We start from the raw sequence: 23859 nt of genomic DNA, 5'->3' as shown, positions 1-23859 counted from the left end.
AAGAATTTTCACCTGAACTTGTTTTGTGAGCTTTGAGTGTTTTAGTGGTTTTCAACGAAGTTTAGACCTAGGGTTTGATTTTTGGATAGGTTTTGTAGTGACTTTGATAGTAGAAAGTTGTCCAGCCTTAGATCTCTCTGGTTAGTCAACCTTCTTAGAAGTCGGGCCTGTCGTAAAGTCTCCTTTTGTGAGCAACTTGCCATTTGAGTTGTTTTGGGTCAAATTTCGAATTGCTTGTTTATAAAGTATTGATTTCCATTTTACAAAAAGAACAAAAAGATTAGAGTTTTGTTTTGACTAGTTTTTGGTTCTGCAATAAGCTAGTCCTTGATTTGATTGTGATCAAGTAAAACACCTTAGAATAATCATTGTTAGTTTTGGCCTCGTTAAACTTGCTTAGAATAAATTTTCCTTTAGTTTGCTTATGAGTGGATTTTCATAGATTTTAATAGTTGTTAAGATTGATTTTTGGTTATATTAGATTTATTTGCTTTATTAAAAGAAAAATACAAAAACATCTTCTTTAAAAAGTCTTGTTTCAAGTAGCTTTTTGTTTTTGAAAGAAGAAAAGAGTTTTTTCGTGCATGTAAAGAGAGGTTATGTTTTTATGCTTGGAAAAGAAAAACGAATTGTTTCTTTGATTGTCTTCAATTAAGAAGTTGCTTTTATAAAGATTGCATTCTCTCAACTTTTTAGTTAAGCAATTCATCGAAAAAGTAAAGTAGTGGGTAAATCATTCTAGGTGCATTTTGTAGTGGTTTCGAGTCGAGTCAACACACCACTGGTTTCACTTCCATCACCTTTTGACTTAAGAAACAACCTTAAAAGTAACGCTTAAATTAAAATCAATCTAGTAATCTTTATTTTTCTAGGGCTCTGAAGCACCAACATAGCTTAGGCTAGGGTCTTGGAGTAGGTGAGTACTTAACTCTCCAAGACTACAAAACCAAACAGATAGTCTATCTTGAGTAGAACAAATCCAATTGTTTCAGTTACATTCTGGGAAAGCTCCTCTTAAAGGAGAAGCACGAGCTCGTGTCCGAACCAGTGAGGGGATCATTCCTCCCTCGTTGGGAACGACGCCAGGCAGTACGTATTACAAACGGTAAACCTCGGATTAACCATTGTCGAGGAGCCAGGGGTCACTTATCGGTAAACCTTGGATTGTTGTCAAGGAGCCGGTAAGGGGATTGGAGCTTGCTACTCTGCCCTTGCGTGCTGTCGGAGTTTAGACTGTTCCCCCAGGTGTAATTGTTGTGATTGGTAACCTTAGTGGCCATAATATCTAGGATTCTACCCAAGGTGACGGTGGAGGGAAGGTCCCACTGTACCTGGAGCAGACGTCGGTTATACTCACTTGGATTTTTGGGGGGTTCACTTCACTTCGAGACGGTTAAAGTGGAGGAACTTGTGCCAGTCTATTCATTAAGCAGGTTGCCGGGGTAACTGTTCCACCCGCCATTTCTGTACTGAATCCTGCGAGGTTGGGCCTAATCACCAACTAGCGCTTTTGGTCCGGAAGACTACTGTTTGTGTGTGGTTTGACGCTCTAGATTATTTAGGCGTGTGCTTCAAATTTGTTTGGTTCTTTAGAAGACTTTAGGTGGTTTGATTTGAAATTTTTACTTTGTTTTCGTGTGTTGTAGTTAAAATCTTTAATTGTGGCGGAATTACCGAGACGGTCCCGTCGAATTGCGGGCCAGTCTCCTGAAGTTGTTTCTGTGGCCGAATTGTTGAGAAGATCCCGTAGACTTAGGGGATCCCCTCCTCGAGACGACCCAGGTAATTTAGAAGGGTTAAAGGTCCTTGTAACTCCTCCTAGTGGCAGTAGAGTAGGTTCACCTGAAGAAGGAGAATCTTCCTTGGTAGTCCATCCAGATTACCAAAGTTTAGAAACAGGTTACAATCCCGAAGCTGTTACAGTTTCCGAGCTTGCTGGTAGTTTTTCATCTGCCAGTGAAACAGGCGAAGAACCTGAAATTTCCGAACCTGTTACTCCAACTCCTAGTGTTCCTGATTCACCAAGAATAGAAAGAATTATCACCGAAAATCTTCCTGTTGGATTAATTGCTATAGAAGAACTTGTTCCAGAGGAAGAAATAGGCGTTTCTGATTCTGAAGATCTAATTACCCTTGATCTAAGGGAGCGTGAATCCATCTTTTACAGTCCTCCTAGAAGTGAATCTTGGTACCTTGCATTAACCAATTTTTTAGACAACTCAGTAGGTTTTTCTACACCTCGTACTCCTATTCCACCTAGAGGAATTCATTCTCCTGTAAATATGTCTGGTCAGTCATCTGTGTTTTCACAAAGTCCTGAATCATTTTTACATGGCGGTCCTTCTGTTCCTACTGGGTATCAATCACTTTCTGGTACCTTTGCGGGAGCATCTCCTCAACCCATTGATCATGGGTTATTAGTTGGAAACAGTGGTAATGTACCATTGAGTATAGGTGACGTTTATATGATGTCAGGTTCAACTCCCATTAACCAACCTCAAGGTGGCCAATTACCGCCTGGGGGGCAACCTTCGTTAATGCCTGGGGGGCAACCTCAAGGTACTTCATTCGTGACTGGGGGGCAACCTCAAGGGTATCAACCCCAGCCTCAATATGTACCCCAAAGTCAACCTCAGTATCAATATCAACCTCAAGGATGGCAACCTCAAGGATGGCAACCCCAAGGGTATCAACCCCAAGGGTATCAACCTCAAGGATACCAACCTCAAGGTCAAGGTCAACCCCAGTACTCGTATTTACCTCAAGGTTATCAACCTACGGGTCAATACCCTGGTCAAGGTTATCAACCACCTCAAGGGCAATCATATGGGACTGCACCTTACAGTTATCAACCCTATCCTCAATACGGCTATGGATCTCAGTATCCTCAACCTGTTACGAGTCAATACCCTGGAATGTTAACATGGGATCCGTCACAGGGTCAACAGATGTCGCAACCAAGTATACAGTCGGTACCTCAAGCAGGACAACCTGCAGTTCCTGGTCCACCCCAGCAACCGCAACCTGTCCAGTCAAGTGTTCAGACCCCTGTAACTTCCGTAGTTACTCAGCCGCCAATTGCACCTGGTACTCCACCTCACACGGCTGCAGCAACTACCGCTTCATCTACCATGCTTACTTCTGGAGTATCGGCAGCTCCGGTTTCTACTGTCCCTGTAACCACTCCTCAGACATCTGTACCGTTGTCTGGACCTACGGTTCAAACCACAGTCCAGATGCCTGCAGGCCAACCTGGTACAAGTACGGTTGTTACTACTCAACCTCAATTTGTTCAACCTCCGTACCAGGGACAGTATCAACCTGGGCAAGCTGCCCAACAACCGGTTTACCAGTATCAACCGTATCCTGGGTACACTTATCAACAACCTCAGCAACCCCAGTACGGTCCGGTTAATCCTGGTTTTCCAGGAGGATATAATATCCCAAATGCGACTCCTGTTCCTAGTTATCCTGGATATCCTCCTCCTGGGGCTGGTATTGTGACTCAGAGTTTTAGAGATCCTAACCGGCAGTTACCGTTTATTGCGACTTTAGATTTACCCGACTTGACGCGCCTAACGAACGATCCAATTCAATATCTTCAGTTCTGGCCGCCAATGCCAAATAAGTTGCCCAGCGATATACCCAAGTTCGAAGGTAAGTCTGGAGAGGATCCGTCTAATCACGTGATGACTTACCACCTCTGGTGTGCATCAAATTCCATCTCAGATGATTCCATCCGCTTACGTCTTTTCCAGCGTACACTCATTGGTCTCGCAGCCAAGTGGTACATTGAGTTACCACGGGCCTCTTTTTACAACTTTAGCCAGTTAGCTACCTCGTTCTTAACTCATTTTCAGTTACCAGTCAGATACGATAATGGTACAGAATTATTAACTTCGCTAAAACAATCGACATCCACGTACATTTCTGATCACATCCATGAGTGGAGACGTCGAAGAAGATTAGTGAAAGTTTTTATCCCGGACCAAATCTTAGCTGAATGGTTTGTCAAATCATTATTACCAAGAATTACTGAAGATGTAGCTAAGGCCGGAGTAGTTACTGAGGAGCAAGTCATTGCTCAGGCACAATACCTTGACTTAGTTTACACTCAGTCGGGTACGTTACACGAGAAAATTCCGGATCTTCCAAAGTCAAACCAAATCGCTGCTGCTCCTTCGGGATCTCATGCCGCTGATGGTATGATTGGTATCGTGACTACGAAGAGTAAGAAGAAGTCTTCCAAGGCCTCCAATACTCCAATTATCACTTTGCCTGATTCTCCGACAGGAGAGTCTTCTCCTCCTGAACTTACCGCCGACATTCACGCTGTAGAGTCATCTACGGCCAAATCAAAAAACGGTGGAAAGAAGAAAGGAAAGAAGAAGGCTAAAGCAGACAAGGCTCCAAAGGAGAAAACGGAAAAGTCGGAAACCAATGACGAAAAGCGCAAACCTCGATATCCTTGTCTCATTTGTGAAGAAGATCATTTTACGAGAGACTGCCCTCATCGGGCCGAGGTAGTGAAAATAGTCAAAGGTTCTCCCACTCCTGCTGTGTTAAAAAATCCATTTCCAGAGCAGGAGAATAAGATGATAGGTTCTTCTTCGAATGCCAGTGAAGAACCCATTTTGATGATGTCTCATGTCAGGATTGCGACTCGATCGCAAGATTATGGTAGTAAGGCTCCTGTTGATGGTAAGGAAGCAGAATCTTCTCACTCTAACCCATCAACCTCAGCTCCTGGTTCCGATCCACTACAGATCGAAAAACCTAACCCAGACTTAGTGATTAAGCCGCCCGCCAAGGGTGTACTTCGAAGGTCTGCTTTCAATCCACATGCGAGAGCAGCCCAGAATTACAACATTGTTGAAGACTTAGCTGTTTCACCTTCAGCAATGTCGGCACTCGAAGTGCTGCAATCATGTCCAGCGCAACGAAAATTGCTTTTGTCGGCTATCGGAGCTGTCGATGTTCAGGACCCGAACCTAATGATCTTTGATCTAGAAAATAGTACACCGCGTCTCCCCCATCAAATGGCTTTCCAAATCCAGTGATAGTCAAAAACAGGCCTATTCATCGGACTGTGATTGATGAGGGAGCTTCTACGTGTATTATGTCGATTCAATGTTGGAGATCGCTTGGTTCTCCTTCGTTGAACCAATCCCCCACCATCCTTAAGGCCTTTGATGGCCGTGGGTTCCGTCCGTTTGGTATTCTACAAGAATTGCCTATAGGGGTCGAAGGTAAAACCGTTAGTCTGGATGTGGAAGTGGTTGATGCCCCTCTAGACTACAACCTTCTTTTGGGTCGAAGTTGGTCATATGCTATGACAGCGGTCGTTTCATCGGTCTTCAGAGTCATTAAGTTTCCACATAACGGTAAGATCGTGACTATTGATCAGCTGACATACTTTTCATCCGACCCAACCTCTTCAGAGACTATCCAACATGTTGGTAAAACGACAATCCCTTATAGGGACATTGGTGTAGGTTTAGTTAAGGATTCCGGTTTACTGGGAACTTTTCCTCTCCCTCCACTCAATGCAGACCCTTCGTTTGCAACAATTCATATGATCACGTCAGAAAACATTATTTATGATGATCCTTGGTATGTTCCATCTGACTCTGAGCTAGACTCACTCGGTGATGTTATGCCGTTGAGTCCGTATGAGATTGCTTATGAAGCTCTTATGTCTTTTACCGATTTTCATTCAACCGAAACCGACCAAATGAATGTGGTCAGTGAAGAGTCACTTTTCACCTCACCCTTAGAACGGATAACGTTTCCCGAAGAAGTGTCATCTGACGAACAACTTCGCGAAATCCTAAGTGTAGATGATCTACCATGGGAAGATCTCCATCACAGATCTTCGTTTTTACCTAAGGATGATGCATTTGAAAATGATTTTTCATCTATCTTTACCGCTGAATATGTCAAAGACGCTCAGGATCCAACGAAACATTCTGATTCAGAGCTGAATTTAGGGAATATTTCTCGTACTATTCCCATTGATATTTCAGTGAAGCCCGGAATCGAGGAGAACATTCATATAGGTGCCGCATGTACTGAAGAAGAAATCCAAACTTACAAGGCCCTATTCCAAGAATTCCGCGACGTGTTTGCCTGGTCTTACGAGGAAATGCCGGGAATTGATCCTGCCATTGTTGTTCATGAAATCAAAACCTACCCGGATGCTAAACCCATTCGGCAACGGTTGCGTCAGATTCACCCTCGAAAAGCGGCTGCGATTAAAGCAGAAGTCGAAAAGCTGTTGAAAGCAGGTTTCATTTATCCGATCCCGTTAACGGATTGGGTATCGAATATTGTTCCCGTCAATAAAAAACAAGGAACAATAAGAATCTGTATCGACTATAGGGATATCAATCGAGCTTGTCCAAAAGACAACTATCCTACGCCTTATATCGATCAAATTATTGATGATTGTGCCGGAAGTGAGATGTTTTCCTTCATGGATGGTTTCTCAGGCTATAATCAAATCAATATTCTACCTGCCGATCAACCAAAAACGGCATTCATTTGTCCATGGGGGACATTTGCTTATTGCAAATTACCTTTTGGGCTTAAGAATGCCGGCGCTACTTTTCAACGGGCGATGTCTTATGCATTTCATGACATCAAGCACATTGTGCAACCCTATCTCGATGATTTGCCTGCTCATTCTTTACATCGAGCTGATCACCTTGTCCACCTACGAGCAATCTTTATGAGGTGTAGGCATTATCGAATTCGGTTGAATCCCCACAAGTGTGTTTTCTGTATAGAAACAGGTCGATTGCTGGGATTTGTTGTTTCAAAAGCCGGCATTCGCGTCGATCCCTCGAAAGTCGAGGCTATCATCAAATTGCCTCCTCCTTCGAGTTTGCGCCAACTCCAAAGTTTGCAAGGGAAAGCGAACTTTTTACGCCGATTCATCCCAAACTACGCCGAGGTCACTAAAGGTTTTACACGGTTGTTGAAACAGAACGCACAATTCTTTTGGGACGAGATTGCCCAACAATCTTTTGATGCATTAAAACACGCGTTGACCCATGCACCGTTATTGCATCCTCCCAACTACAACCAGGACTACTTCTTATACCTCGCAGCTTCGCATTCCACCATTGGAATGGTGTTAGTTCAAGAAGATGAATTCAAAGCAGAGCATGTGATATATTATCTTAGTAGAACCTTAAATCCAACTGAGTTAAAATATTCGCATGTGGAGAAATTGGCCCTGGCAGCCGTTCAAGCTGTCCAGCGTTTTCGTCACTACATTCTTCTCCGCAAAACTACAGTTATTTCGGATTGCAACCCTATGATTTATATTTTGACAAAACAACTGCTAGGGGGCAAGTACTCTAAATGGATTGTTATCCTGCAAGAGTTCGACTTGGAGTTCGAGAAGTCCAAGTCTAAGAAATCTTTAGTTTTTGCGGAATTGATGTGTGATTTCCCGAGTGCTGACACAGAGACTGTGGCAGAGGAGTCCATTGCGGACGAATCTTTGTTTCTTATTAGCACTTTAGATCCGTGGTATGGGGATATAATCATCTATCTCCAAACCCAAACCTTTCGGCCTGAAGCTTCCAAGGAAGACCGTCGAAAAATTCGGTTTCGATCCCAGCAATACAGAATTATTGGAGATACACTTTATCGCCGGGGGGCAGACTTAGTTTTTCGACGTTGTTTAACTCACAAGAGGCTGAGAGAGTTTTGAATGATTGTCACTCTGGAGCATGTGGCGGTCATATGTCTGGGTATGCCACAGCTCAGAAGGTGTTGCGCGCTGGCTATTTCTGGCCGTCTATGTTTAAAGATTGTATCCTTGCCGTCAGAACATGCCACAACTGTCAAGTGTTTGATCGAAAGATGCGCGCTCCACCTGCTCCTCTCCACCCTATAATTGCCGCTGGTCCATTCGCCAAATGGGGCATTGACTTTATTACTTGTAACCCTCACTCGGCCGGGGGGCATGCGTATATCATCCTCGCGGTTGATTATTTTACAAAATGGGCCGAGGCGATGCCTACATTCGACGCAAGCGGCAAGACAGCTGCAGTTTTCGTATTCAATCATATCATAACTAGGTTTGGTGTCCCACAAGCAATCATTACTGACCATGGGAGCCATTTTCGAAACGTCATGATGACTGAGCTTACAAGCCAGCTTGGTTTGCGCCACGATAGCTCTACTCCTTATTATCCGCAAGCCAACGGTTTGGTTGAGTCAATCAACAAAGTTCTAGTCATCATGATTCGACGGATCATTGGTATCCATCGAACGAATTGGCATAACATGTTATTTTCGGCGCTATGGGCATATCGAACTTCAGTGAAAAATTCAACAGGTTTCACCCCTTTCCAGCTAGTTTATGGCTTAGAAGCTGTGTTACCTATTGAATGCGAAATCCCATCACTTCAAATGGCTGTCGAATTACTTCCAGCTACTTCCGAAGAGGAGAAACGGTTATTATACTTGGCTAAATTAGATGAGACTCGACGTGACGCTACTTTAGCTATCGAGACTCACGCGAAACGAATGAAAGCTCAGTACGATAAAAATGTAACCCCTCGAAGTTTTTCGGAAGGAGACCTAGTACTATTATATGATCAAGCTAACGATAAGCTAGGTGCCGGAAAATTCGTTCCCATGTGGCATGGGCCCTACATTGTAAAGCGAAAGCTAGCAAAAGGGGCTTATGAGTTAGTTGATTTTGATGGGGACTCTTTGGGTAAACCCAGAAATGGACTTTACCTAAAGAGGTATTATGCTTAAAATGATGGGTATGGAGAAATTTTTAGATAGGTTAGATTTCCTTTCTAGCTAGCAAGTGTGTTAGTTTAGTCAGTGTGCTTAGCTTAGCGAGTGTGGTTTTTCGTCATTATTCTGGCTTATCTTGGTTTTACTCTTGATATTGTAGATGTCGACGCCTCTCCAAACATACATTGGATTTGCTGATGGTGCTTGTCGTAATACACGGAATATCTCTTCCGCAGCTTGGGTTATCTATTCGCCCTCTGACGAGTTAGTTTCTATGCATGGGGTAAGCCTCGGTCAAACAACGAATAACATTGCAGAATACAGTGCAGTGGTTGAATTATTATCCGAATCTATTTCATTTGGAATTCGACGTTTGATAGTGAGGTTAGATTCTGAACTTGTTGTATTACAGCTTAATAGAGTTTATGCCATTAGAAATCCTGTGTTATTAAGGTTGTTTTTGAGAGTGCGTCTCTTGGAACGTGAATTTGATTACATTGAATATCAACATATTCCAAGGTCTTTGAATACATTAGCAGATGCAATTGCTTCTCGAATGTTGGACAGACATTTACGATAATCATGCAAGTAAATTTAAAAACATTTCATCACATATGTTAAACAAGATAAGCCGGTAATAGTGATATATATAGATAGAAGTGTGTCAAAAAATATATACATCGTCTTCGATCATAGGTTTAAAACACCTTATGATCGGCAAAATGATAGTACAAAAAGTCAAAAATGTCACATGTGACTACAAAAGTGACTAGTCAATCACTGGTGGTGCTCTCTGTACGACACCACTGCGCGGGCTACCTTACGCAAAAATCTCCTAAACGGTCCAGGGACCGCGACTACGAAGCGCTGAAGCCTGATAGGAATGTCGTCCATAGTAGTCTCAGGTATATCTGCCGTGAGACGCTCTAGATCATGCTCCAACTCAGCTAGTACTTCTGCTGTCGCATCCTGTGGGGCCGGTACCGGTGCAGCTGGATGTAGTCTATCATAAGGCCGGAGGTTGGCTGGACGCTGTGGACCAACATCTGCATTTTGAAAAAGTTTTACTATTAGTTTTGAGACGATATATATAAAAAATACAAAAAATACATAATTAGGAAACTTGTGAAAATAAAAGTACCTCTGTCGTCCCATTGTTCTCCCTGTGGAAGAACCATGTCCGGATCACCTCTGAAATCCATTCCGGCATACGGAAAGTCCTGTATCACAAAAAGCTGGCCCTCTAACCAGTCAAAATAACTATCTGAGAATCGAACCACTGTCGCGCCCTCGTCAGGATGCCGGGCCATCACCGCAACCCATCGTATCAGCTTTGGCTGCTGAGGACCCAAGATATCAACAGTGAGTTGCTGAGGGATCAACATTGGAACTCTCTCCAAGGCAAAGCTCACGACTATAGGCCCATATCCAAAAGTCTTTAGTCGTCCGTTCTTTGCCTTGGTCAGTTGGCTCTTCATATGAGCCGACACAGCTTCACACCAGTTGAAGATGGTGCCTTGGTAACAGTCAATTGCCATCCGCATTTGGGATCCGGAAGCAATGTGTAAAGCGGCCGCGCCGCAAATTCTGGTAACCGTGAACGCTATGACTTTGAGTTCCGGTAGAGTGATGTGTTTTATCTCTATGCCTTTTGAATGGTGAGCCCCACGTGTGCACCAATCCTCGCGGAGACTATCAAGGGATTGGCCACCCGGCCTAGTCCCCGCAAGACTGAGTTGCTCACCTCTGTTTGGCAAGCCAGTGAGAAAGTATACATCCGAGGGCTCTATCTCGAGCTGGTGCCCTCCTATGTAAAAGCATTGTTCTTGAACGTTCCATCGCTCAACCAGCCATTCCAAGAATCTTACCTGGCCCCTCATGCCCGGTATGGTCCAATATTTGTATAATCCGCATGCTCTTAGGGCATCCAGGGAAGGTTGATGATTTATTGCAGCTTCATCTTCCTCTACATGCTCTCTTTCTCTCCAGTCTAACATGATTAATGCCCTGCATATCAAAAATAGCAATTAGAAATTGATTTGAGAATTTTTGGTGGTTTTTTGAGAGAGTTGGGGTTTTGAAATGCGCGTTTCTCGGAAGACGCACCCCGGCTTTGTAGCACAGGGCGCCCGGACGCAGCTGGCCTGAAGGCGGGCTGCGTCTTCCGACCGTTTTCCCGTATGAGAAAAAGTCGGGGGACGCAGGTCACCCGAAGGGCACCTGCGTCCGCCGAGAGGCGCATTCCAAAACCAAAACCCCCCCAAAAAATAAAACTAAAACCTAAAAATTAATTCTAAACGGATAGAAATGCAGAGTAGGATGTGTAAAATACCTGGATGAGACGGCGTTCGATTCCGACGGTCAGATTTTCCGCAGCGACCACGGGAAGTTTCTTGTCAAAAGCTCCTTTTTCAACCTCAACAGTGAAACGGTAAAAATGACATGGTAAAAGGTCTTTTTATAGGTTTTTTGGATGAATTAGTTCATTTTTTACCATGAAAAGATGTTTTTGAATGTATTTTTGCCTATTTTAAACAGGTATGAGTAATGTGTTGCTTTTGTGCAGGACAAAGGGATTTCGAGGGAAATTGTAATTTTTCACAAACAAAAATATCAGAGTCATCTTTTAAGCCCTTTTCTGACTCCTAAAACATGAAAAGATCGCCGAGTGTTTCTTTTTCACTCGTTAAAACGGAATTAAAAGACGGTCCCCTTTTAGCTCTTTTCTGACCGCAAAATCAGGAAAAGATTGCCGGGTTTTTGTCGTTTCAAACTCGATAAGGAAATAAAACGACGTGTCCTTGATCGCTTTTTACTTTTCAGGTTGACGACACTATTATGAAAGTACTCCTTGGTCGCAAGATCAAGCGGTTCCCCCAGGTATTATTTTATACTTTTTCGGGCTTGAGGGACACAAATATACGAAAAAGTTCAACGTGGAGTCTCCTTTAGTTTTTTCAGACTCTCTAAAATTGAAAAACGCCGAGTTTCTCCTATACTGGGCTCGTTAAACTTTTACAGTAGAGGACCTGTTCAATTACAAACAGGAACGAACCACTCCTTCCTAGGGTTCGAATTTAAACTAGGTTGGACTCGTCCAAAGGATGAGCTTATAATCAAGCATATGTTATCCTCCTCAAGCTTGTTAAAAATAAAGAGGTACTTGCCAGAAATGGTGGGGGAAAAGAGAGAAGAATGAACCTGTTTGTCACCTTTTATTTCAAAAGAAACTTTATTACCACTCTTGAACACGACACTTTTTCATTCACCTGGGTTGGGAAATCTTTTACCTCACAGTTGACCAAACCACTTTGAAAGTCTTTAACCGGGTTCCGGGGATTAACTTTGAGTTATTCGTCACCAAGCCATCTGTTGTGTCGTTATGTGTTCAAGAGGTCTGCAAGAAAAACTTTCATCTGCAAAATACTTGTCATCCATTTGACCATCCCTGAGTCAGTCCTTACAGCAACATTTCTTCAACTTGAACAATGATTTCGTGTTGCGGGCTTGCCTGCAACGGGTCGCTTTCTATCGACATCGACACATTATCTAGAAAGATGACTTAGGAATCGACAGTACCTTGAAGTCTGCATGCATCAATGGCAGGTTTCTCGCCTTTGACGTCAGTTTACATCATTGACTTTCGATCAAAGGATTCCGTGAAGTGTTCGACATCAAAACATCTATTCACATTTCACGGGTTGTGCTTGGTACTTTGAGAACCATTGACATTACTGGTGGTTTCTCTCACGCTTGTTAACAGTTTACATCATCGACTGGTAATCAAGTGGTTTCTAACATGTTCGACATCGAATCATTTAATCACATGGCTAGAATCGTACCAATTCGGGAAGTAGAAGTGAAGACCCTGGATCTAGTTTCTACCATCCAGGCTGCGAGGAGTTTTGTATTCATTATCTATGTAGACTAATCATAAACAGATGGCTGCGTCCATACTGTGTCTACAAAAGTCTATAAAAATGATGTACTGCAAGATCATTCCTGTATCAGAATAGTTAGTCCATTAGTTAAAGTTTTGAATCTGAGTATGGGAATGCCTACCTCAGTGATGATATAATTTATCCATGTATTTTGTGTTGAAAATTGCAGGTTCCAACCAGGCCATCCACAAGGCAATCCTTGAAATGATAAAGCGCTTCACCCTTCCTAGAATTACAAAACCCTACTCTATTCCAGGCTTCGCACTTTAGGGGGCAATCTGTTACACTAAAAAATGTCACCTTGACTACTTACAGTTAGTATGGCTCAAATCAACAGTCATGCTACCCTCTTAGGCAAGTCTCATGCCTCTGTTATCCATCTCAAACTCAAAGAAGAGAGAAAGTCTTGTAAAAACTATGTTTATCTCTGGGGTCGCAGGTTCTCTCTAGCCTTACCTGCGGGGACGCTGACCATGTTCACAAAAGCTGCGTCCATGGACGCTCTGTATGTTAAGGGACAGGTGCGTCCCTCTGTAAAAGGCAAAATGCGCGAGTTTTATCTTGAAAAAGTTACTTGTGGTTACTTCTAGAACATTCTAGAGGTCGGTTTGATGAAATGGATGCGCCTCCAGTTGGTTCATGTATCTCTATTAAGGGGGAACTTATCCCATCAATAAGGGAGCTATCCCACCCAAAGAGGGGGATGATCCCATTGATAGTGGACCTGAATAACCTCTTTACAGCACTATAAATAAAGACATTGAGCCAGAGGGAGAGGAGGTTGGAGCTATACATTTTCTTTGGGTAAATGCTGCAGGATTTAGGTCTTCCATTAGAGCCTTTGTGAGGAGAGATTGTCTTCACTTGATTCTACTTGGAAGTGGGTGAGCTTTGTCAAAGTAGAGGAAAACCCTTGATGGACCCTGGGAGGAACTTGCACAACACCAAGGCCAGGTTGTAAGAGTTTCTTTGTTTCGTTATTAATACAAACTGGTTTATTTTTCTCAATAGCTTGTGTTAATGAGTTATTTCATGTGTTCCTTGGTCTGCATGTTGAATATATGTTTTATTATATGAAATGCAAGTGCTTGGTAATTGTTTGATTGTTTGTGGTTGCAGGAATTGACTTGAAGGAGGAGCTCATCCGGATCGTCAAGAACGGACTTCAACAACAGCGTTTTGGAATAAGGTAAGCCTAAACACTTGTAGTTTTCATGTTGTAAAAGGTATATTTAGAGAAAGATCACTCCATTTTGTCTTGTTTGTCATTAGAATGTCTTAGACTTCTAGGAAGGTCAGTCGTGTCCGCACCCTTGACCAATTCCGTGTGACAGGCCATGAAGAGAATGTTTAGTGGACCCATGTCAAAAAATCAAAACCACAAACAATACATAGTGGATCCATGTCTCATTATATAAAGAAAGAGGATATCTAAAGCAATGAAATGAATAATTGACCCCACTTTGAAGTACTAAAATCATCTAAGTAGGAGTCATACTATCCAACAACTCAACTTTCAATATGGAATATGCTACTGAGATGGAGAGACATAACAAATGGGATGAAACTAACAAAAATTGAGGATACAAGTAATCAAATATTTCTATTGTTATTCATATTGTTAAGTATTTCTAAAAGAGAATTGTGTAGTGGATTTTATCTGTCCAATGTTTTGGGTGGACACTCCACCCATGATTCAGAAACATTGAAAAATGACTTTGGTTTCTTTAACTTGTGTTCGAGTGTGTTTGCATGAATCAATAACCAATTAAGAGCATAACCATAAAACCATGAAGAACGTTGGGAAAATTGAAGAAATGAGAAGAGAGAACACACAAACAAAAAGTGCATAACTGGATTGTTAATAAAGTCCGTCCACTGCCAATACAACCATACCAATTGTGCCAAACCATGCCAATCAAAATTTTGTTAATACCACATAAGACCAAACACAACTACATCAAACCATGTCAATTAATATTGTGCCAATATCATGTCATACCAAACATAATTGTGCCAACTACAGCGAACCACAGAACAGACTCATTAGCACAACTTTAGTACTATTACTCTCCATTCAAACCACAAGGGCTCACCCTTTGTTGGTTCCAAACACAACACACAAAAATCTATAACTTTGATGTCGTCAAGACATTTATTTATACACAGGTGGGGGCTAAAACTTAATATGGGGCCAACCTCTATAAGCTTCATATGACTAGCCGATAGAACCTAGTCCTAGGATTCAATAGACAAACTTGTGTTGATATCGGCATGCTGTAACAAATTCCATGTGGAACTCTCTGAGTGTTTCCACGTCTCACTCAAATTTGGACCTATTGGATGTCTAGAATTATCAATTGAGCATGCCATGTGGCACATTGTCATGTTGCCACATCATCACAAAATTTCCACATCATCATGTGATGTATACATCCCCATCATCACCATTCATCTAGTCTCATGTTGCCACGTGTCACTATGTTACTACTTGTCAAATCTAGTGTTGCCACTTATGCATCCATGTCAAAGGGCCGCATCACTAGTCACCTACACTAACGGGTCCACATGGCATCCAAATAAGGGGTCCACTTGGTGTATGCCACGTGGCATCACTTTACTATTCCAAAGAAAATTTATGTGCAATATATGGGAGGTGCAACCTTCATTAAATGTCGTGCAAGTCTGCACACAATGTGACCATACACACTATCCACAATTGTTAGATCTACCAAGAAGTGCATGATGTTTAGTCTTGTTAAGTATTACACGTCTGTGCTCCTAAAGCCATTTATTACTCACCAATGCATGGATCCACCCTAAACATGCATGAACTCTAACAAAGTTAGTGTTCTATAAACAAATTTGGTGTATTTGATCCTTTTGCCAATGTCACTTTCAAATTGACTTATCTTCTCATCTTGGAGGAGTTTGACTAAGTGTAATATACCATTGGAAGGGTATCAATGATCCAGATTTAAACAGGGACGCAAAAAATTACAGAAATAACCATAAATACAAAGGTGCAGCAGAAATAATGCTTCATTTCATTAATGTAAAATATGAAATATGCTTACAAACAGAAATGGAAAGAAACCAGCTAGAGTGATGGTAGCTTATCTCTAAGAAGAGATGCGGCGGCTACATGCCTCTGAACTATCTTACAATGAGGCTCGAATGCCTATTTATTGTTGAGAAACAATGGAAAAACCATAAACATCCAAAACCCTAACCCTAGGAGATGAAGCGCCAAACCATGGGCCCCGTTTTGGGTAAATTGGTACATCAACTTCCCGGGGTCGTAACTTTGGCATACGATCTCTGTTTGACGCACACAATACCTCGTTAGAAAGATCTATCTGAGGACTACAAGTTTGGGATGAGCAACATCGGTCCATGGACCCATGTTGCTCCCATTTTTCCCAATAAAACATCGTTTAGGGCCTCAAAACTGCTTCGGAAGTTCAGGACCCGAAAAACTGCTAAAAATAGTAAATTGTGCTACAATTAAGGACGCTGAAAAAATGAAAGAGACAGTTGTGGGGGTCCAAGTGGGATAAGTGGGTGGCCACCAACATCCACCTGGATCATTCCTCCCCCCTTATGAAGCAATGGTCCCCATTGCATTGAGTTCCTCCATGAGATGAGGAAACTTTTACTGAACTTGGTCCTTGGTGAGTTGTTTTACAACCTCTGTTGTGTCCAGTAATGGTGTAAGGACCATATCGGAGTGGTCTAAACTTTTGATGGGATCCTGTAAGGCATTCCTTTTGTAGAGGAAACCAGACTTTGTCGCCTGCTTGAAACTTGTGTGGCACCCGATGTCGATCGTGTCACTGCTTGTACTTGGCATTTTCCACAATGGAGCTACGATATATTGGCCCGCTGGGTAGAGGTGCTTTGGGAGTTAGATCGGACGAATGCTTGACCTGACAATGCAACGGTACCCCTGTGGGTGAGGAGAAGATGTCCTTGTCTTCTTTCATGACCGTATCCACGTGCTTGTACTGCGTGGAGGAACCCTTCTCGGGGGCCATGGATGTGGCTACGATCTTCCCCTTACTTTGAGAGTGAACCAGATAGAAAATAAATTTCCTAGTCTGGGAGATGATCTTACTGCATTTCTTAGTAGAGATCAAAGAAGTGGCGGTAGGTGGGGCTACCTGCAGTATCATGTATAATGAATTACACAAAGAAATGATAACAGCGCGAGGCCTTAACTCATACACATAATGTCGCCTCCACAAGTATGGTTGGCCTAATAATACATCACAAACATCAAGAGGTGAAACATCACACAATACCTCATCTGTGAAGGGCGTGATGCTGTAGGGAAGGCAGCACTGCTGGTGGACTTGGAGATCTCGTCCTTCGTGAAGCCACCCGATACTATATGGTTGCGGGTGTGGTGTATTCGGTAGGCTCAACCGCTTCACGACCTCTGCTGAAATGAGGTTCTTTTGGCTGCCACTGTCGACAATGAATTGTAGTGGTGAACACTTCACGCACATTTGTGAGTGGAAAAGATGCTCCCCTTCCTCTGGATCTTCGGCCTCATTCTTCTGGATCTTGGCGGTGGCAATAGTTGTGTTGGGCTCTGCGTCAATGATTTTCTTCCCTTTGCCATTCCCCTTGTCAGGTTCTGACTCAGGGTTGGAACATGCATCTAATTCTGAAGCCTTCAACTCGACCACTAGTGACTTCTTGGTCCGACACTCACTTGTGTTATGAGTGGGGATCTTATGGAACTCACGCCACTTTCATGTGTCCTTCTTTGACTTCGTGGTGTTGTTATTTTCTTGCAGCTTCAACGGGTTGTCTTGGGTCACCCCGCCTTGGCTTTATCCTTTGTTCTTTGGATTCGAAGATCCAAAGTCTCACTTCTTTTGTTTAAACTTGTGCTCGATCTTGACAGTGTATCGGTATGTTGTGACGAGCGAGGAGATGTTCAGGAACTCCATCTTGTCCTAGATGTATCTATGTAGGCAACCGTGTATTTGAGTACCAAATGTAGCTTAGAATCCTTGATACCCAACTTTGTGCAAAGGCTATGAAAAATATTTGTGAACTCTAGCACATCTTGGTCCCTTCCCTGCCACAGCGTGGTCCATTTTATGTATTTGTCTTCATAACTCTTGACAAGGTAGTACTGCTCCTTGATGGCATCTCGGAATGAATTCAAAGTGGGTGTGGCTAAAAATAATGAGCTCGTACTTTCATCCTTCTGCTCGCAGTAGGTTTCCCACCAATCCTTGACGTGGGGGGTTGCTTTGAGAAGAGTAAAAGTAATCTATTCCCGGTTGGAAAAATCATGAATAGAAAAATAACCCTCTAGCAGATTTAACCATTTATCTACGGCATTTGCGTCTATCTGACCCTCGAATATGGGGATTTCAAAGTTAACTTGTACCTTAAAGGGTGTGGTGTTTCCAAAGTAGCTACTAGAAGTTTCTGCGTCACCCCTGGGTAGCCGCTGAAGGATCTGGGCAGAGTTGTCCATCATCGTGTTCCTTTGTCACTCGAGGGCTTCTTTGAGCAAGCTTTTGATAGGATCTCCTGCCCCCTTGTCTTTCTTGTCTTCCACCATGGGAGGCTATCGGGATTTGCGAGGCTGGTCTTGCAAGGGTTTGACTAGTTCAAGCCCTAACTCCTTATATCCCGACCTCGTTGGGGACATGCAAAGAAAAACAGAGAAAGAGCAGACCCACTCTGATACCACTGATCCGGATTTAAACAGGAACGCAACAAATTACAGAAATAACCATAAATACAGAGATGTAGCAGAAATAATGCTTCATTTCATTAATGTAAAATACTGAAATATGCTTACAAACAGAAATGGAAAGAAACCAGCTAGGGCGATGGTAGCTTATCTCTAAGAATAGATGTGGCGGCTACATGCCTCTGAACTATCCTACAATGAGGCTCGAAGGCCTATTTATTGTTGAGAAACAATGGAAAACCCTAAACATCCAAAACCCTAACCCTATGAGACGAAGCGCCAAACTATGGGCCCCGTTTTGGGTAAATTTGTACATCAACTTCCCGGGCTCGTAACTTTGGCATACGATCTTCGTTTGATGCGCACAATACCTCATTAGAAATATCTATCTGAGGAATACAACTTTGGGATGATCAACATCGGTCCATGGACCCATGTTGCTCACAGTTTTCCCAAAAAACGTCGTTTAGGGCCTCAAAACAGCTCCGGAAGTTCAGGGCCCGAAAAACCACTAAAAATAGTAAATTGTGTTGCAATTAAGGAAAATGAAAAACTGAAAGAGATAGTTTTGGGGGTCCAAGTGGGATAGGTGGGTGGCCACCAACATCCACCTGGATCAATCAGAGAATACTATCCAACCATATCATGTATAGATTCATTTGAAAATCTTATCTTGAACACAAAATCAATAATCTTCAAGCCACTTTATCATCATTTGATGTGATCTTTCAAGTCATTAAACATTATATTCAACAATCTCCTTTCTTTAACATACCCTTTGATATCAATGAAAATAATATGTCCAACAAGTTTATGCTACCTAGGCCACCTTTAAGTTAAAATAAGGATATCATGGAAGTAAATACCCTTGCATTTATTGATCTTCTATTGTTCCTTGCAGTTCCTACTGCTTTTCTACTTATCCCTTGCGTCAAAACTAAGCTAATCTGGGAGGAAAATTACAGTCACGTGATAGGTTACTTCGGTGTGGAGAAGATAGTAGTAATGCTTCAATAGCATTTCTACTGGCCAAACCTTTGATAGGATGTCTAGTGTTATATCAAATAATGATTGTGTTTTCCATTTCTAAACCAACCATCAAGAAGAAAGGGTTGTACACTCCTTTACCTACCCCAACCAAGTCTCAGGAGTTAATTGCCATGGATTACATGTCAAGATTGTCATCCACCAAGAATGCTAATGATTGTGTGTTTGTGGTTGCACAGCGATTCTCTAAGATGACCATTCCAACACCCTAAAAGAAGAGCATCATAGCTAAAGCCACTATTAAACTCTTCTTTGATGATTTTGGGTTCATTTTTGGATACTTTGAACCATTATTTTAGATAGGGATAGCAATTTCCTCAACATGTTTTGGTCCAACTTATGGTGTCTCATGGATACAATGTTGACCAAATCTAATACCTTTAATCCCCAATCAGACGAAAAAACTAAATCGCCAACAAGATGATTAGGAAAATGTTGTGCGTGTACAACTCCAAGCACCTGCGTACATGGGATGAAAGCCTTCCAAATGTACAACATAGGTATAACAAATCCCTACACAATGCTTTTGGGCACAATCCTTTTCAGGTTTGTTTCGGGTTTGTTATGAAACCAGCTCACAAAAAGATAGAAAAGATAGATCAACGCCTTAGAATTCAGCCTCTTTGAGGGGGCAACCTCCTTTACATTACACAAATGAATGATTCTTTTATGATTCAAATGACAAAACCTCCTTTCTATATATAGGAGTCTAAGGAGTCACAATATAACCCATCCGACCTAACAATAATAATATAAAGGCACAAAAATAACAATAGAGGGATTCTATGGGGCACAGTGATAACAATATGGGGACAATAGGGGCACAACGATATTAATAAGGGATACAACTACAATAGTAATGGGGTAATCACTAGTATTATAGGGACCTGACATGCCCCTCTCCTTCAAAAAAGTGTTTTCCTCAACTCTTGAGTAGTTCTGGATGCTTCTGTATAAAATTCTCTTCCTCCCATGTGGAATTTTCAACGGATAAGTTCTTCCACTTGATGAGATACTCCGAAATTGATCGATTTCGTAGCTGTCGAGTTCTTGTTTCTGTTACTGCTTCCGGTTCCAATATAATTTTTCCTTCCTCTTCAAGTTCTGGCAATATTGTTTGAACTGGGAGCTTGTCGCCTATAACCTTCTTTAAACATGAAACATGGAAAACTAGGTGCACTCGAGAAACTGCAGGAAGCTCCAATTTGTATGCCATAGTACCAATCTTTTGCAACACCTTGTACGGACCATAATACTTTGATGATAATTTATTATCCTTCTTAGCTTGCTTAAGGGACATTTGCTTATATGGTTGTAGCCATAGGAATACCCAATCACCTACATCAAAACTTCTTTCGCTGCAATGTTGATCTGCCTGTTGTTTCATTCTATTCTATGCCAACATGAGGTTATCCTTTAAGAGTTGGAGGACTTGTTGTTGATGCTCGATGTGATGTTCCACTGCTTGAACCTTAGATTTTTCTCTTAAATATGATGTGATGGATGGTGGCTGATATCCATAAAATGCCACAAATGGGATCATTTTGGTTGCTGTATGGAAGGAAGTGTTATACCACCATTCAGCAAGAGGCAACCATTTGACCCATTGTGTCTGTTTATCAGATACAAAGCAATGAAGATATCCTTCCAAACATTTGTTTACTATCTTAGTTTGCCCATCAGATTGAGGATGATAAGATGAGCTATGAGCTAACTGAGTACCGAGACAAGAAAATAATTCTATCCAAAAATTTCCAGTGAAAATGGGATCTCTGTCACTTACAATAATCTTTTGGTTTCCATGTAGCTTTTGAATTGTTTCCATAAAGGCAGTGGAAACTGTACTGGCTTTAAATGGATGTGATAATGCAAAAAAGTGTGCATACTTGGTAAGTCTGTCAGCTACCACCATGATGACACTCTTTCCCTCAGACTTCGGTAAACCTGTGATAAAATCCATTAAAACCTCCTCCCAACGTTGAGTTGGAATGGATAAAGGTTGTAATAGACCTGGGGTCTTAATTGTTTCAACTTTATTTTGTTGGCAAACCAAACATTCCACCACAAACTTTTGAATATCTGATTTAAGGCCATCCCAAAAAAATTCCTTCTTAACCCTGTGTTAAGTTTTTAAAAATCCTGAGTGCCCTCCTAAGGAAGAAGTGTACAATTCCATAAGAATCTTTTGTTTGAATTGGGAATTCTTACAAAGGTATAAGTGATCTTTGTACCATAACGAATCATTTTTCCAGCTAAATGTATGAGATGTACTGGAATCTTGTTGTAATTTTCGAATAAGTGCCCACACTTCTTCATCATTCCTCCCTTGCTTCGTTTATCCAATCTGGTTGGATAATAGAAATGGCGCACAACAATGCTTCCACATCCTCATCCTTTCTTGAGAGTGCATCTGCCACCACATTTTTCTTCCCTTTTTTGTAGATGATTTCAAAGTCATAACCCAATATCTTTGTGACCCACTTTTGTTGCTCGCCAGAGGATAATCTTTGTTCTAAAAAGTATTTAAGGCTATCATGATCCATTTTTACCTTGAAGTGTCTTCCCATTAGGTAGGGTCGCCATTTCTTAAGTGCATATAGTATTGCCAACATTTCTTTCTCATAAATAGCTTTGTATAAAAAATTTCCCTTGATTGGACGACTTTCAAAAGCAATGGATCTTTCATCTTGCATTAAAACAACACCAATTCCATTTCATGAAGCATCACATTCCACAATAAAGGTTTTTGTGAAGTCCGGTGTAGCTAAGACTGGTGCTTGGCACATTGCCTCTTTAAGATGTTCGAAGACCTTTGTTTCTTTTGGAGTCCATGAAAATGCATCTTTCTTCAATAATGTTGTTATAGGTGCTGCTATTCTCCCATAATTCTTAACAAACTTGCAATAATACCTTGTCAACCCAAGAAATCCTCGCAGATGCTTTATGGATGTGGGAATTTTCCATTCCTTAATGGCTTTAATTTTGCTAGGGTCTACCTTAACTCCTTCATGAGATACAATATGACCCAGATATTCCACCTCTTGTACTCCAAAGAAACATTTGGATCTTTTTGCATATAATTGTTTCTCCTCTAATAGTTGTAGCACCCTGTCAACATGTTCAACATGATCCTTCCAAGACTTGTTGTAGATTAGTATATCATCAAAAAATACTAACAAATTTTCTAAGGAAAGGTTTGAAAATGGAATTCATCAAACCTTGAAATGTAGAAGGTGCATTGGTAAGGCCAAAAGGCATGACCAAAAATTCATAATGACCCTCATGAGTTGTAAATGTTGTTTTCGGAATGTCTATAGTCTTCATTCTGATTTGATGATATCCTGAACGAAGATCCAACTTGGTGAAGTAAATTGATCCATGCAATTCATCCAGTAATTCATCAATGGCAGGAATGGGAAACTTATCTTTAATAGTGAGCTTGTTGAGCTCCCTATAATCCGGACACATGCGCCATGATCCATCCTTCTTGTGCACCAATACTACTGGAGCAGAGAAAGAACTTTGACTAGGTTGAATTATACCAACCTCTAGCATTTCTGCAACCATACGTTCAATTTTACTCTTTTGGGCATAGGGATATCTGTACGGCCTGATGTTTGGAGGAACACTTCCTGGAATCAGATGAATAGCATGATCATGATCACGAATAGGTGGGAGACCTTTGGGAGTCTCAAATGCCTTGGAATGATTGTCCAAGAATTTTTGGATATCTAGAGAAATAGATGATTTTGATGTGGAAACATCTAGCGAACATAATTGTGCAATTACACCTCTTTGTTCATTTTTTAGAAGCTTTGTCGTACCGTTAGAGCTGTTTATCTTTCCTGGCTTCCCTACAATACCCCTCAATTCAACTTCCTTTCCTTCCACATAAAATATCATTAAAAGTTCTTGAAAATTAAAAGCTATTGTACCCAAGGATTGTAGCCATTGGACTCCTAGTACAACATCAGCACCTCCCATTGGAATGGAAATCATTGGGCTAGTCAATACATATTTTCCCATGGATAGCTTGATATTATGGCACTTTCCAGTGCAATTTATTGTTCCTCCATTTGCAACCATCACTTGACACTCTGGTGCTAGATATAGGAAGCAATTCAATTCTTTTGCTACCTTATAATGAATAAAATTGTGGGTACTTCCTGAATCAATCAACACTATTACCTTTTTCTTCTTGATTTGTCCTTCTATCTTGATGGTTTGAGGAGTGGTAATTCTAGCCAATGCATTACAAGATATGGTCGGATTCATTTCTTCTTTATCTAGGCTTTGTTCTTGGATTATATCCTCTTCTTTTGACCTTTCTTGCTCCTTTTCTTCTTCCTCTTCACAATCTATGTAGAATAATTTCTTCTCAGC

The sequence above is a fragment of the Pinus tabuliformis genome, chromosome 3_1 (genome assembly GCF_031772625.1).
Source record: "Pinus tabuliformis cultivar Carrire ecotype Pingquan chromosome 3_1, CPIR1, whole genome shotgun sequence".
Lineage (NCBI taxonomy): Eukaryota > Viridiplantae > Streptophyta > Pinopsida > Pinales > Pinaceae > Pinus > Pinus tabuliformis.
This window is presented reverse-complemented; position numbering follows the sequence as displayed.